We start from the raw sequence: 14789 nt of genomic DNA, 5'->3' as shown, positions 1-14789 counted from the left end.
TTCTTGGTTCCTGACTTCGGATTGGCAAGCTGTGATTCCTGGTGTGTGACTTCGGACTGGCAAGTGGCGATCCCTTGGTGTGTGACCTTGGACTGGTAAGTGATGACCCTCTGGTACTTGACCTTGGACTTCTTCTGGACATTGTCTCCAAGGGCCCACCTAAATCCCAGCAGCCCAGGTCCCTACGGGCTCCTCCCAGGGAGACCGTGGGCTTCCAGTGGCGAAGACACACTTGGCTTCCTCGACATCACGACTCTTCCTCTGCCTCAATGGTCACCTCAGTCTCCAGCACCGAGGGTCAGCCGGTCACATCTTCTGCTCCACCTCGCCACCCGATGGGAGAACCTAAGGATCCTCCTCCTAAGGTATACCATCCTTCCGTCAGCCCAAGGGTTCACAAGCCAGCATAACAGTAAAGTCCTCCCCTGAAGTTAAGCTTCTCTGAAAGTCCAGGATTCCCTGCCAGATTATCTTCTAGGCCCTAAACATTGTTCAAGGTTAATTTTTAATGTCTCTTGTATACAGCAGCAATAATCACACTGCAAGGAATGGAAATTAGAGGAAAATATTGTTAGATTCTTGATATTTACAATCCATTTTATAGCTTCAGATATTCTAATAAATTTGTTATTTTCCACTTCCAGTTAATAGTTTTCTTATGTCTAAACCATTCTAATTAATGGAGAAGTTTTTAAGCTTCCTCCCACGATTAGGTGAATGAGATGGTATTCCAATTGCAAAGTCCCATTCCTCATACCTTGCAATACACCATTCACCACACTGACTCATTTAAATATGCTAGAAACCATTTAACAGCTCTACACCATAAGAATCAAGGGAGGGGGGAAGAGGAAAAATGAAACAGGCTTAAACAGTTTTTTAAACTGAGAATGAAAAGCCTGTTACATTTTTCCTCTTCCCCCTCCCTTGATTCTTATGGTGTAGAGCCGTTAATTGGTTTCTAACATATTTAAATGAGTCAGTGTGCTGAATGGTGTGTTGCAAGTGTATTGTTTTTCTTTATATCATAGGCTTAGTTCGAGCTGACGCTGAAATCAGAGCATGTTCAGTGTACTTCCTTCTCCCAGTGCTGGATGCTAGTAGGGATGTGCAGCAGAAACAATTTCATTTCATTTCATTTCAAAATTTGATTCTTGGGAATCCCAGTTCATTTCTTTAGTTTCAAAATGAAAACAAAGCTTTTTCTTTTTGTTTGCTATTAGAATCAATGGGGGAAGTATTACAGCCTATAAAGGGCTCCAGAATTGGGGTTTTCTAATTGTTTTAAAACTTGTGGCAAGAACTCAACAAGGGTGAAAGAACTCCAAGGTACCTAGAAAGACTGTGGATACTGGAAAGTGGCACTAAATTGGCATGAATAGCCTACGAAAAGGGGCAAAAGAAGCAGAAAAAGTGGGCAGAACACCCCAAAGCTCCAAAAGAGGGCATCAGCAACAGTGAAATGAACCCTTGATGGTATCTCAACTGGCACCAAACGTGGCATGACAATTCTAAGGCAGCATGAAGGCTGAACAAAGAAGAAAATGTGGCAGAAAAAACCCAAAGCAGGCACTGATAAAGGGGTCAAGCAGTACAAAGAATGGCTTCAAGACTCTAAAGCAACATGAAAGGTGCAAAGCAGCTCCCCCCAGACTGGCCAGGTGTAAGGTCTGGAGTATGACAGTAGGCCAGGTGTAAGGTCTGGAGTATGACAGGTGTATGGCCAGGTGTAAGGTCTGGAGTATGACAGGAGTATGGCCAGGTGTAAGGTCTGGAGTATGACAGTATGACAGAAAATTCCGTTTCTTAGCATCCAGTCAGATGAATCCAGGACAAATGGGCTACGCACCTCTACCAGTATATGGAGACTGAGCAAGCTGATGTCACAGGATATATACCCCTGTAGTGACATCAGCCTGCCAGTATTCTCCATCACCAGCAGATGGTGGGTGTGCATCTCCCTACTGGGGATTGCTTGATTTTGAGAAAGGAGAATTGAGGAAATAAATTTGCCCTGGATTCCTGCGGTGATACCAAATGGTCCCTTCCACAATTGAGAATTCCTGAGGTGATTTCCATGGTCGCTCAGAAGAGTGCCTTGGTTTGGTACCTGGTTTTTCAGCCGGCGTGGACTTACCTGCTTAAGCAGCTGAAAGGCAGCTTGCGTGTATTTTATCTCATCTACTTTGCACCTGCTATAAACCAGGTGCAGCATCCAAGGTACTTTTGTACCCATTTTCCCCTTGAAAATTAGCTTGCAGATCCATGGATGCAAAGTACCTGTGGACTTGCAAACTATCTGTGGTGTTTCAGAACTGTTCCCTAAATATCTTATTGTATTTGCATAAAATTTAGAGACAGGTGTTATGCTCGTGGACCCTTGAACCAGAGCGAGAGATGACACCCACCTGCAGTAATCAGGCGAACTCATCTCCGGAAGGTGGAAGTACAGCAATGGCCTTGACACAGTGTCCTCAGAGAGCTGACTGGGTCGCAGTCCATGGTCCAATCAAGGAATGGAGGCAGGCGGCAAGCAACGAAGTCCAGAATCCAGGCACAGGTCAGGGCAGGCGGCGAACAACAAGGTCCAGATTCCAGGCAAAAGGTCAGGGCAGGCGGCAAACAACAAAGTCCAGATTCCAGGCAAAAGGTCAAGGCAGGCGGCAAACAACAAAGTCCAGATTCCAGGCAAAGGTCAGGGCAGGCGGCAAGCAACACAGTCAGATACCAGGCAAAGGTCAGCAGGCAGCAATCGAGCACAGTCCAAATTCCAAGCAGGGGTCGAGGCAGGTGGCAAGCAGCGAAGTCCAAGGCAATCCGAAGTCAAATCAGGAAACACAGAGAAGCACAGAACAAGCCAAACCACAGGAACCTGTTGCGAAGGCGTCCTGCTCCTCACGGAGGGAGTTTAAATCTCCCTCACCGATGACATCATCTTCCGGGGCCGGCCTCGATTCGGCGTCGCAGCCCCTTTAAGAGGCGGAGCCAGCCGCGGCTTCTCTGACGCTGCTCCCTGACATTTCACTGCCGTCACGCTGCGGCCCGTGCACCGCCGACCACCGTGAGGGGGCTCCCGATCGGCCTGAGGGAAAGAGGTAGGGAGATCTGGCCGCGAGTGAGCGTGGCCGGACCTCACAACAACAGGAGTCACAACACAGATCGAATCATTGATTCCAGCCTTCTGAAACTGTTTTCTGAAGTATTTCCAGCTACTTCAAAGTTCTTGACACCCATATTAGAGACATTTTGTTGGCTGTACTAATAAGTTCATTGATTAAAATGTATTTTTGTGGATAAAGTATAGAGCAGGGGTCAGGAACCTTTTTGGCTGAGAGAGCCATAAACGCCACATATTTTAAAATGTAATTCCATGAGAGCCATACAATATGTTTAAAACTAAATACAAGTAAATGTGTGCATTTTATGTAAGATCACACTTTTAAAGTACAATAAGTCTCTGAAAATATTACACCAGGCCTAAAGACACCAATACATCTCCTATTAGGAAAACGGACCAAGTCAGGCTGCTATAGAGTCCTACACAGAAACTACACGCCAGCAGAAAACCTCACCTGAATCACGTGCTGTCCCTCACCTAACATAGAATAAAGAGACCAAAACGCATAACAAGAAGCATGCAGACAAAAACTGAATTGGAAACTGCAACAAGCCAGAGTCTCTGTATGCAGTGTAACAAAGGAAAAAAGAAACATCACACATCCTTATAAAACAAATCAAGAAATATAAAATCATCAGCAGTAAAACTGTACTAACAAAAAGAACATATTTCGAAACAGCTGATGAGTGGAATATCCAATAATTAAAAACTCATATAAAACATTTCCAGATACCAACAAAATATTTCAAAATAGCAGACACAAAGATCCAGTAATGAAAAATAATAAGGATACAAAAATTTTTTTGCTCTGCATACCTGGGAACGTTTGATATCCAGGTGTCCTGAGATTGTTCTGAATTAGCAGGAGGTGGGGTGGTTTGCTTGGAACTTTCTCCTCTCTCAGTCACATACCAGTGCTCTCTCTCACACTGGCTCTCAATGACACACCTATACACACATGCTCTCAGTCACTCACATATACAAATGTTTTTTCTCTCTCACTTATATAGGCTCTTAATTACACATTTACACACATGGGGGTAGATTTTCAGAGCCCTGCTCGCCTAAATCCGCCCAAAACCGGGCGGATTTAGGCGAGCAGGGCCCTGCGCGCCGGGAAGCCTATTTTACATAGGCCTCCCGGCGCGCGCAGAGCCCCGGGACTCGCGTAAGTCCCGGGGTTCTCGGAGGGGGGCGTGTCGGGGGCGGGCCCGGTCGTCGCGGCGTTCCGGGGGCGTGTCGGCAGCGTTTTGGGGGCGGGTACGGGGCGTGGCTACGGCCCGGGGGCGTGGCCGCGCCCTCCGTACCCGCCCCCAGGTCGCGGCCCGGCGCGCAGCAGGCCCGCTGGCGCGCGGGGATTTACGTCTCCCGCCGGGAGGCGTAAATCCCCCGACAAAGGTAAGCGGGGGGTGTAGACAGGGCCGGGCGGGTGGGTTAGGTAGGGGAAGGGAGGGGAAGGTGAGGGGAGGGCAAAGGAAAGTTCCCTCCAAGGCCGCTCCGATTTCGGAGCGGCCTTGGAGGGAACGGGGGGAGGCAGCGCGGCTCGGCGCGCGCAGGCTATACAAAATCGATAGCCTTGCGCGCGCCGATCCAGGATTTTAGTGGATACGCGTGGCTCCGCGCGTATCTACTAAAATCCAGCGTACTTTTGCTTGAGTCTGATGCGCAAGCAAAAGTAGGCTGATCGCGCTTCTTTTAAAATCTACCCCATGCTGTCTATCTTTTCACGCTTAAACACACACAGGCTTTCAATCACATAAATACATGCTGTCTTTTTCTCTCACACACAGACTCTCATTCACATGCTTACAAACATGTCCTCTCTTTCTCTCATTTACACACAGGCTCTCAATCACATACTCACATGCTCCCTCACCTAAATCAGCTCTCAATCACACAGACACACATGGTCTCTCTCTCTCATTTTAACACAGGCTCTCAATCACATACTCACATGCTCCATCACCTAAACCAGCTGTCAATCAGACACAGACACACATGATCTCTCTCTTACTTATACACACAGGCTCTTAATCATACATACACATGATCTCTCTCACACACAAAGGATCTCAATCATACACACATACTCTTTCAAACAAACAGGTTTTCAATTACAAACTTACACATACAGGTTCCCAATGGTAAACTTACATTCATGCTCTCTCTCTCACAGGCAGGATCTCAATCACAGACATACTCTCTTTCACATATACAGGCTCTCAATCATTCACATACATGCAATCTCTCACTCACACACACAGGATCTCAAACACACATGCTTGCTCGCTCATTCACTCTCTCTCTCCCCCCCCCCCCCGGGAACTCGCGGCAGCAGCAGCCACCTCCCAGCGCTAACCTCCTTCATTTTCAGCCCTCGCGGAGGCGAAGGCGGAGTCCCATCGGCCGCGGTTGAAGATTTTCATTTTCCTCCGAGCCGCGCTGCAGTCTTCTTCCCGTCGGACACTAGCGTGCCTGCGCGGGTCTTCCCGCGCAGGCACCCGATGCTCTCCACTTCCTCTTCCGGGCCGCGGGAAGAAGAGAGCACCGGCGTGCTCTCTTCTTCCCGCGGCCCGGAAGAGGAAGTGGAGAGCATCGGGTGCCTGCGCGGGAAGACCCGCGCAGGCACCCGATGACTCCAGCGCTGGCACCCGGCTGACACCCGATGACTCCCGCGCAGGCACCCGGATGACTCCAGTCGGCGTGCTTTCTTCTCCTCCCCCCCGCGGCCCGGAAGAGGAAGTGGTGAGCACCGGGTGCCTGCGCGGAAGAAGAGACCACGCTAGTGTGGTCTCTTCTTCCCGCGCAGGCACCCGATGCTCTCCACTTCCTCTTCCGGGCCGCAGGGGGGGGGGGGGGAGGGGGGGAGGAGAAGAGAGCACGCCGGTGCCGCTGACTCCAGCTGTCCTGCCGCGTTCCGCCCGGGCTGACAGCATTTTAAGCCCGGGCGGCGGAGGACCGGGGAGCAGCTGGGTCAGCGGGGAAACCGCGAAGTATGGCGACACTTGTCTGCAAACCAGATGCAGCCCTCAAAAGAGCCATATCTGGCTCGCGAGCCATGGGTTCCCGACCCCTGGTATAGAGTTACCATGCTATTTCATTGAGATACATAGATGTAAAGGTCAGAGGCAAGTTGTCTGTGCTGACTTCTTATTGGATTGACTTGTTTCATATGTGACTGGCTTTTGAGGATTACATTCTTCTTGTCAGGTCAGTGCACTCTGTCATGTCCTCATCACAAATCAGCAACAAGGTGTGCAGCAGAATTCACACATTTTGTTGGAATTTGACAGGAACTGTGATGTGAACACATTTGCTGTCACTCCTGTTACTTGGCTGAGAGCATCGACTCATTTCACATTGGGCCACTTTTAAATTTCCTACTGATCTAAGCCAGATTTAAACTGCTGACCTAGAGGTAAAAGGCTTTGTATTGCTGTACCAATTGCCCCAAGCCATCCAGTCTCCACTTTGATCTTTTGAAACGAGTATAACTCTCGAATGCTAGTCACAATCATATTAGGTTGGTCAAACATATCTTTCTGAAAAAAAAAGCAAGGAAATAGTTCTGTCTCATTTTAAATAAATTGGTGAAATCTGCACAGATTAGATATGAAAACTGCCTCAGTAGAGAGTGGTGTCCCTCTATGAACAGAGGCTGCCAGGGAGACCCAAATGGATGGGGGTCAGGCTACCACAACAGAGGATGTTCCTGCAAAAAGACTCTGTGTGCCTGCTGCTAGGAGTTTAGCAGCTTGACAATAGAAACAGGAAATATTTCTTGCTCAGTGGAAACAAACTGCTGAAATCTGCAAAGAAATAGGAATTCAGAATCAAGGATTTTGATTTCGGGATGCTACCTTATATAAGACCATGAAGGGTTTCCAACATCTAGTAGCCTAAAATGCCAACCTCTGTGAATGTATAATCTTGTACAAATCTTCCCAAGCAGCTGTGGATAGTTAAAGGAAACTTGCAGGCCTCTCCATTCAAAGTAATGGAGCTACCACAGGATTCATCCAGCTAGTTACATGCTTTAAACAAGCAGCTCTGTAGGTTGCTACCTGCGGTGTATCTCAGTGATCAGATCAGAATGGTTATTGCACTATTGGCCATGTAGTGCTATGAGGTACATAAGTAAAGGATGACCACTAGGAATTTAATCAGTATATGTGCTCTTTTAAGGTAACATCAGAGGCCAAAATATACTGTTAGTATGAGGAGACTATTACTAGTCTTAACAAGTTTAGAAATTATAATCTGCAATGGACAAAGACCTACAGTGCTGTAACAGATCCAGAACTCCTCATTTATAACTCTAGTTTTCTGCTTTGATTACAGTGTTTGACATGAAGTTATGCATGCCTTAGGTAAGTAACAGTAAAATGATATGCTCTCACCACATCCTTGAAACTATTTTGTAAGTTCTGCCATTTTCCATTTCTTCAACACCTCTGAAATCTTTTTTCTAGTACATGGTTGAATAGTTGGGCAGACTGAAAGAACACAGATCCATCAGTGTTTAACTCACAGCTCCTGGCTGGATTTTGCTCATATCTCCCATGGACTGCAGTTCCCAGCTGCCTCTGGTTTTCCACCCTCTCCTTGTGAAATGAACATGTATTCTTTGAGAAAAAAGATCTATTGTGTCAACTAGAATGTATAGTGAATAAATAAGTCTGCAAAATGTGAGTGATTTTAGAAACTGGAATATGCGAGGTGTGATGAGCTGGGTACCTTGCAGGTCATTAATGTGGAAAACATAGCCAGCCATGGACACAGAGGGAGCCGTAGAGAAAATACCAAAGAAGATACAGAGAAAAGAAGTAGTGCTACTTTTAGAAAAAAGTCAGAAAACAAGAGGCAGCTGAGAATTGCAGTCCAAGGGAGACACCAGCTAATCCAGTTGAGAGAGAGAAACCGAGTGCAGTAAGAGGTGAACTTAATTGAGTCCAGGTGCAGTTAATCAGAAGGTTATTTATTTATTTATACTTTTTTATATACCGACATTATATCAGTGATGTCACATCGGTTTACAGAAGAACAGAACTGAAATAAGAGGGGGGGTTCTTATTTTTTACAGAGAACGTAATAAACATAACTGGTCTGTAACATGGTTAACTAGCAAACGAGCAACGAGTGGAGCAGGGGTCTAGCGGGAAGCTTGGGGGGAATAGGGCTGAGGGCGGGGAGGGTGGGAAATGGTGTTGCGTTATTGGGGGAAGGCTTGTCGAAAGAGCCAGGTTTTTAGGTGTTTCTTGAAGAGCTGATTGGAGGGTTCAGTTCTCAGTTGTGCTGGAAGGCTGTTTCAGAGTGAAGGTCCAGCTACGGACAGTGCGCGTTCCCTTGTTGTGGTTATTCTGTGAAGAGAGGCTATTCGGGAGGTCCAAATGGATGGGGCCAGGATAACCGAAGGGTTTACCATAGAAATAGAGGATGACCATGCAAAAAGGCTGTGCGAGCTTGTGGCTAGAGTTCTAGTATCTTTACAAGGTACAAATGGAAAAGGGTGCTTGCATTGCTGCATGGAGTTCATGCCAGCCTGCATTTAATTGTTCCTATACATTTATCTATTTATTTCTTTAAAAAAAATATATATAGCGCACCAGTCAAACTAGGCAGGTTACAACATATCTAAAGTACACACAAAACAGCAATAAAACCTAAAAAGTCAAAATCTCATCTCTTCCTCAAATGAAAGCAATGCACCATGCCTGAAATGCTCCAGTGCTTCAGGTAGTAGAACAGTGCTGTGTCTGTACAGTAACAGACCTGGGAAGATAATAAAGATCCTGTTTGGCTGTGCAGTTGTTCTGGCTGTTGGGTAGCAGCTTGGAGCAGGTGGCCTGTCACATTTCGTTATTCCAAGATTTATTGTAGAAATGAAGCTGCTTTTGAATTCATTTTCCAGTGCTTCATAGGAATAAACTAAACAAAATCAAACTATTCTGTATTGGTCAACCCAGAAATTTTACTACACAATATAGGTGGATATGTAGGAAACATTTTAAAGTTACACTGGTCAAACTTCAGCCTGGTTTGCATTTTGACAAAATTTTCATATGTTTTTCCACGATCCACTATAGAAATCTACATTTTCACTAGTGGATTTGGGAAAATTAAGAGATTAAAATGTACTTCTGATTTTTCTAAAGATACATTTTGTTTTCTTCCAGATTGGTTGAATCATTTGCTAAACTTGTTTTGAAGAGGTTTGCACATGCATGTTTACTATGCTTCTGTCTGTTTATCCCCAGTGTTTGCTAAGCAGTCCATGCTTGGTGTGTTCCCTTTACAGTGACTCACTAACAGGTTAACACTGCGTGTGGCATGCTTCCAAAGAGCTGAATGCTGCACAAACAAACCACAGTTAAGGGAAGAAACTAATGGGGTCATTACCTCATTTATCTGGATGGCCAAGTAAGTTGATAGGTAGAGCACTGGCTGATTATAAAAGCCAGAGAGTAAGTTCAAACCCCATCCTGGAAGCACGTTATAGCACTAATAGGTAATCCACAGCAATTCACTAAAGATTGAAAATTGCGTTGGAGTGCTTTATTTGGTGGGTGGTGTCCCTTTAAACTCTAACCCCTTTGTGTCATCCTTTGTGACATAATAATGAGTTGAATTATCTGGATTCTTGACAGATTCTGTAGCAGATCCTGTTATTTTCTTTTGTACTTATATCTTAGTACACAACTTAAATTAAATGCAGAGTAATGTGGCTCTTTTTGACACAAATGATGCACATTAATAGGTATCTCTAGGAAAGAGGTCATGTAGTAGAGAAGGATTAGAGCAATACTATTGAGTATTCTTTTAGTGGCCTTTTTTCAAAGGACATTTATCCATGTAGCTGGCTACTTACCTAGATAAAAGGTCTGTGTGACAATTTGCCACCCTATATGCAGTTAAATGTGTGTGCGTGTGAATTAAAAAATGTACTCTTACCGGAAGGTGGAAAGTAGTTTTTCCAGTTCACCCAGTTTAGGGATAGGATTTGCAAACCCCCATTGTATAGCCACTCTTCCCCCTGTTATTCCCGACCCTTAAAACCCCGCTTCCTGGCCTAAACTTTATTTAACTATTTACACTTCCTGCTCCATAGCAGAAGAACATTTATGCAGCAGGGGAGCCTGGTGCATGCCTGTGAACGCAAGTATTTACATGCACATATTTTGGCCAGGCCCAGATATGTCCATACCCCACCTGAAACATGTCTATGCTCCACCCCTTTTTAGAAACAGTTCACTTGTGTGTGGAGCAGGTGATACACTTGTCCTTAGACAGCTTGCAAAATACTCTTTGCGCATGCCAGCCCAACCTATGCACATATCTCCCACTTTTGGCATATGCAGCATTTTTTAAATCCATTTTTTAAGTGCATTGTTTTTCAGGGAAAACAATTATTGCACAAAAAGGAAGTGAATCTATCTGGGAACCCTTTCCCTTTACAGTTTTCAAAGAGGGATATTAGTGCAAAGTCCACTGGGGAAAAGTACCCATGGATTTACAACAATGCATGTATTTTCCAAAATTGCCCCTGATCATTTTAGTTCTATATTTATACCCGTGTATAATTTATTGTTTAAGAGGCTATATTTTCAGAAGGTATGTATAGAAAATGGGTGGTCTAAAATAAAAATACAGATATGCAACAAGATAAGTCAACTAACTAGTAGGGATGTGCAGAAGGAAAAAATTAGTTGCGATTCAGTTTTTGTTTCGCCAGGACCCAAGTTCATTGCATTCGTTTCATAGGGGGGAAAACCAATTTGTTGATTAGTTTTATTCATTTTCCGATTTCCCATTAAAGTCAATGGGGGAAGTATTTGCAGCCTATTTTTGGCTGCAGAACTGGAGTTTTCTTATCAGTTCTGATGAAACTTCTGGGAAGCAATCATCAGAACGAGAAAAGAGCTCCATGGTACTTAGACTGTGGCAAAGTGGCACCAAAGTGGCATGAATAGCCTAAGGCACTTTAAAGGGGCAAAAGGGTACCAGGAGTGGCAAGAGTGCTTTAACAGAGGTGCAAAGCGAGAGTGTCAAAAACACACCACAGCTTCAAAAGAGAGCACCGATAACAGATGCATGAACTGATATGATGGTTCAGAACTTTGGCTCATTCAGCCAGTCCCAGAATCCTCAGCTGGCTGATTCACACTGAAACTGTTAAAATACAGTGAACTTCTGACCACCTCAGACTCAAGAATGTGGAAGATCTGGGAAACTTGTAGGCTTTGCAAAGCCTATAATTAAAGGCCAGGTGGGCATCAATGGCAATATTTAAATCATAATACAAGGAAGATTGGTTCTCACAGAAACCAAAATACAAGCTTGTGTCTCACAGATTCCTATCTCAACTGACAGGAGCCAGGTGAACTGAAGATTCCCGAGGTTACAGCTTTAATTAGAGGTCTGGCACCAACAACAGAATTCAGGCCTACTATCTATTCAGAACACAGACCTACTATCTATTTACAAAACACAGAAGATCAGAAGGATCAGAAGAAACAAAGTGCATCAAAGCCATGTTGATAAAGGAACTTTTATGGTGGGAGGAGATTGTTTTCAGGATAGACAAGTTTAGGTTATGACATTGACAAATTGGTGAAGGATCCTCTCACAAGCATTTTCTATGTATGGGTTAAACTATAAAATAACAGGGTGTACTAGAGATTACAAGACACAGCGTTGCTATGCCCATCTTGAAGGATAGCTCCTGTTCTTCCAAAGATATGAAATATTAAAAATTATATTTGTTCTAAATAAAATTCTGATTCATATCTTTGTTTGAAAAAGTGCTGACAAGCGCCTTATTAAAGTCTAATATTTAGACAGAACCCTCAAAGGCAGCACAACAGGCAAAGTGGCAAGACAAGTGGCATCAAAATCCTACAACAGAATTAAGAGGGAACATAGCAAGCAGAAAGACTAGCACCAACAAACTGAGGAACCATGATAGTGGCAAGAACACCACAAGGAGTTGAGTGAGTCATCTGGTGTATGGCAGCAAGGCAGAGTGGCAGAAAGCTGATAGGGGCAAGACAGGCTGGCAGAGCAGAGGTAGTCTGGTCCCTGTGGTTTTGATAGGGGCAAGACAGGATGGCCCCAGGGAGAGTTCGCTTTCCTTTGCACAGGAAAGGGCTCCCTAGAATGGGTTCACCGCTAGAGTGGAGTGTTTCCATTGGCATTTAGTGAGCCCTCACTGGTCTTTTAAAATCTGGTGTTCGTAGATATACAAACGAGAATTTTCAAGGCCGAGGTGGAGGAAGGTGCCATGTGAACAGCGGTTCAACATGGGTCAACAGGTACTAAGAGATAGGCTGGCCAGCTACCCTGGGGAGAGTTTCCTTTCTTTGAGCAGGAAAGGGCTCCCTGGAATGGGTTGGCCCCTAGAGTGGAGCATGAGCCTTCAAAGCATGGCAATGTGGAGCAGGGTGCCATGTGAACAGCGGTTCAACATGGGTCACCAGTTACTAAGAGATAGGCCGGCTACCGCGGGGAGAGTTCCCTTTCCTTTGAGTAGGAAAGGGCTCCCCGGAATGGGTTGGCCCCTAGAGTGGAGCACGAGCCTTCAAAGCGTGTTTGTTTTAGTTAAGGATCCATGCTGTGAAGGATTAGTATTTTGAATTGCCAGAGACTGACGGTTCCCCTTGCAATGAGGGTTCAGCTTTTAGCACCAAAAGAAGCGCTGATGTTATCTCCCACCCAAATCTACAATATCAACCCATGTTGACTTTGTAGTTTACACAGTGCCTCTGTAAACTATGGGAAGACAGAGGATGAACTAGAGTGCAACTACCACCAGTTTTATATAATACTAGAAACATTACTGTTGGCACCTAAGAAAGATTTAGGGAACATGGCCCATATTATGAAGGTCAGGAAAACTATTGAGCATATGAAATATGCAAGCTCCAAACATCTTAAGTCAGCTTTTTATGTTCTTACATTTCAAATATGGATGGACAGGCACATCATTCAAGGATAGAGGTCAAGCCCTCATAGGGACATAAAGCCTGGATGAACAGGCAGGCACAGAATTTGAGGATAGAGATCAAGCCCTCATAGGGACGTAAATCCTGGACGGACAGGCAGGCACCACATTCAAGGACAGAGGTTAAGCCCTTGTAGGGACGTAAATGCTTGATGGACAGGCATGCAGAGCATTCGAGGTGAGGACAGAGGTCAAGCCCTCGTATGGACACCAGTTTTCTATAGTACTAGAAACATTACTGTTGTCAGCTAAGAAAGAATTTAGGAACATGGCCCATGAAAACTATTGAGCATATGAAAGGTCATGAAAACTATTGAGCATATGAAATATGAAAGCTCCAAACATCTTAAGTCAGCTTTTTATGTTCTTACATTCAAAATGTGGATGGACAAGCACAGCATTAGAGGTCAAGCCTTTGTTGGGATGTAAGGCCTGGACAGATAGGCATAGCATTTGAGGATAGAGGTCAAGCCCTCGTAGGGACGTAAAGCCTGGACGGACAGGTAGGCACAGCATTTGAGGATAGAGATCAAGCACTCGTAGGGACATAAGGCTTGAAAGGAGGGGCACAGCATTCAAGATCAAACCCTTGTAGAGACGTAAAGCCTGGATGGACAGGCACAGCATTAGAGGTCAAGCCCTTTTAGGGACATAAGGCCTGAATGGACAGGCACAGCATTCGAGGGCAAACCCTTGTAGAGACGTAAGGCCTGGACGGACAGGCAAAGCGTTAGAGGTCAAGCCCTTTTAGGGACAAAAGGCCTGGATGGACAGGCACAGCATTCGAGGTCAAACCCTTGTAGAGACGTAAAGCCTGGATGGACAGGCACAGCATTAGATGCAAGCCCTTTTAGGGACATAAGGTCTGGACGGACAGGCATAGCATTCGAGGTCAAACCCTTGTAGGGACATAAGGCCTGGACGGTTAGGCACAGCATTAGAGATCAAGCCCTTTTAGGGGCATAAGGCCTGGATGGACAGGCACAGCATTCGAGGTCAAACCCTTGTAAAGATATAAAGCCTGGATGGACAGACACAGCATTAGAGGTTAAGCACTTTTAGGGACATAAGGCCTGGATGGGCAGGCACAGCATTCAAGGTCAAGTCCTTGTAGGGACATAAGGCCTGGACAGACAAGCACAGCATTAGAGGTCAAGCCCTTTTAGGGGCATAAGGCCTGGATGGACAGGCACAGCATTCGAGGTCAAACCCTTGTAGAGATATAAAGCCTGGATGGACAGGCACAGCATTAGAGGTTAAGCACTTTTAGGGACATAAGGCCTGGATGGACAGGCACAGCATTTGAGGTCAAGTCCTTGTAGGGACATAAGGCCTGGACAGACAAGCACAGCATTAGACATCAAGCCCTTTTAGGGACATAAATCCTGGACGGACAGGCACAGCGTTAGAGGTCAAGCCCTTGTAATTCAATAGAGCAGTGGTTCTCAACCGGTGTGTCGCGACATACCAGTGTGTCGCCAAGAACACGCAGGTGTGTCGCCACACTTCCCGGTCCCCCGCTGACCCAGCTGCTCCCCGGTCCTCCTCTGCCCGGGCTTAAAATGCTGGAACGCAGCAGAACAGGTGAAGTCAGCGGCACCAGCATGGTCCCTTCTTCACCCCCCCTCCCTCGTGTCCCGGAAGAGGAAGTGGTGAGCATTGGGTGCCTGC

The sequence above is a fragment of the Rhinatrema bivittatum genome, chromosome 6 (genome assembly GCF_901001135.1).
Source record: "Rhinatrema bivittatum chromosome 6, aRhiBiv1.1, whole genome shotgun sequence".
Taxonomy (NCBI): Eukaryota; Metazoa; Chordata; class Amphibia; order Gymnophiona; family Rhinatrematidae; genus Rhinatrema; species Rhinatrema bivittatum.
Note: the sequence above shows the minus strand (reverse complement) of the source record.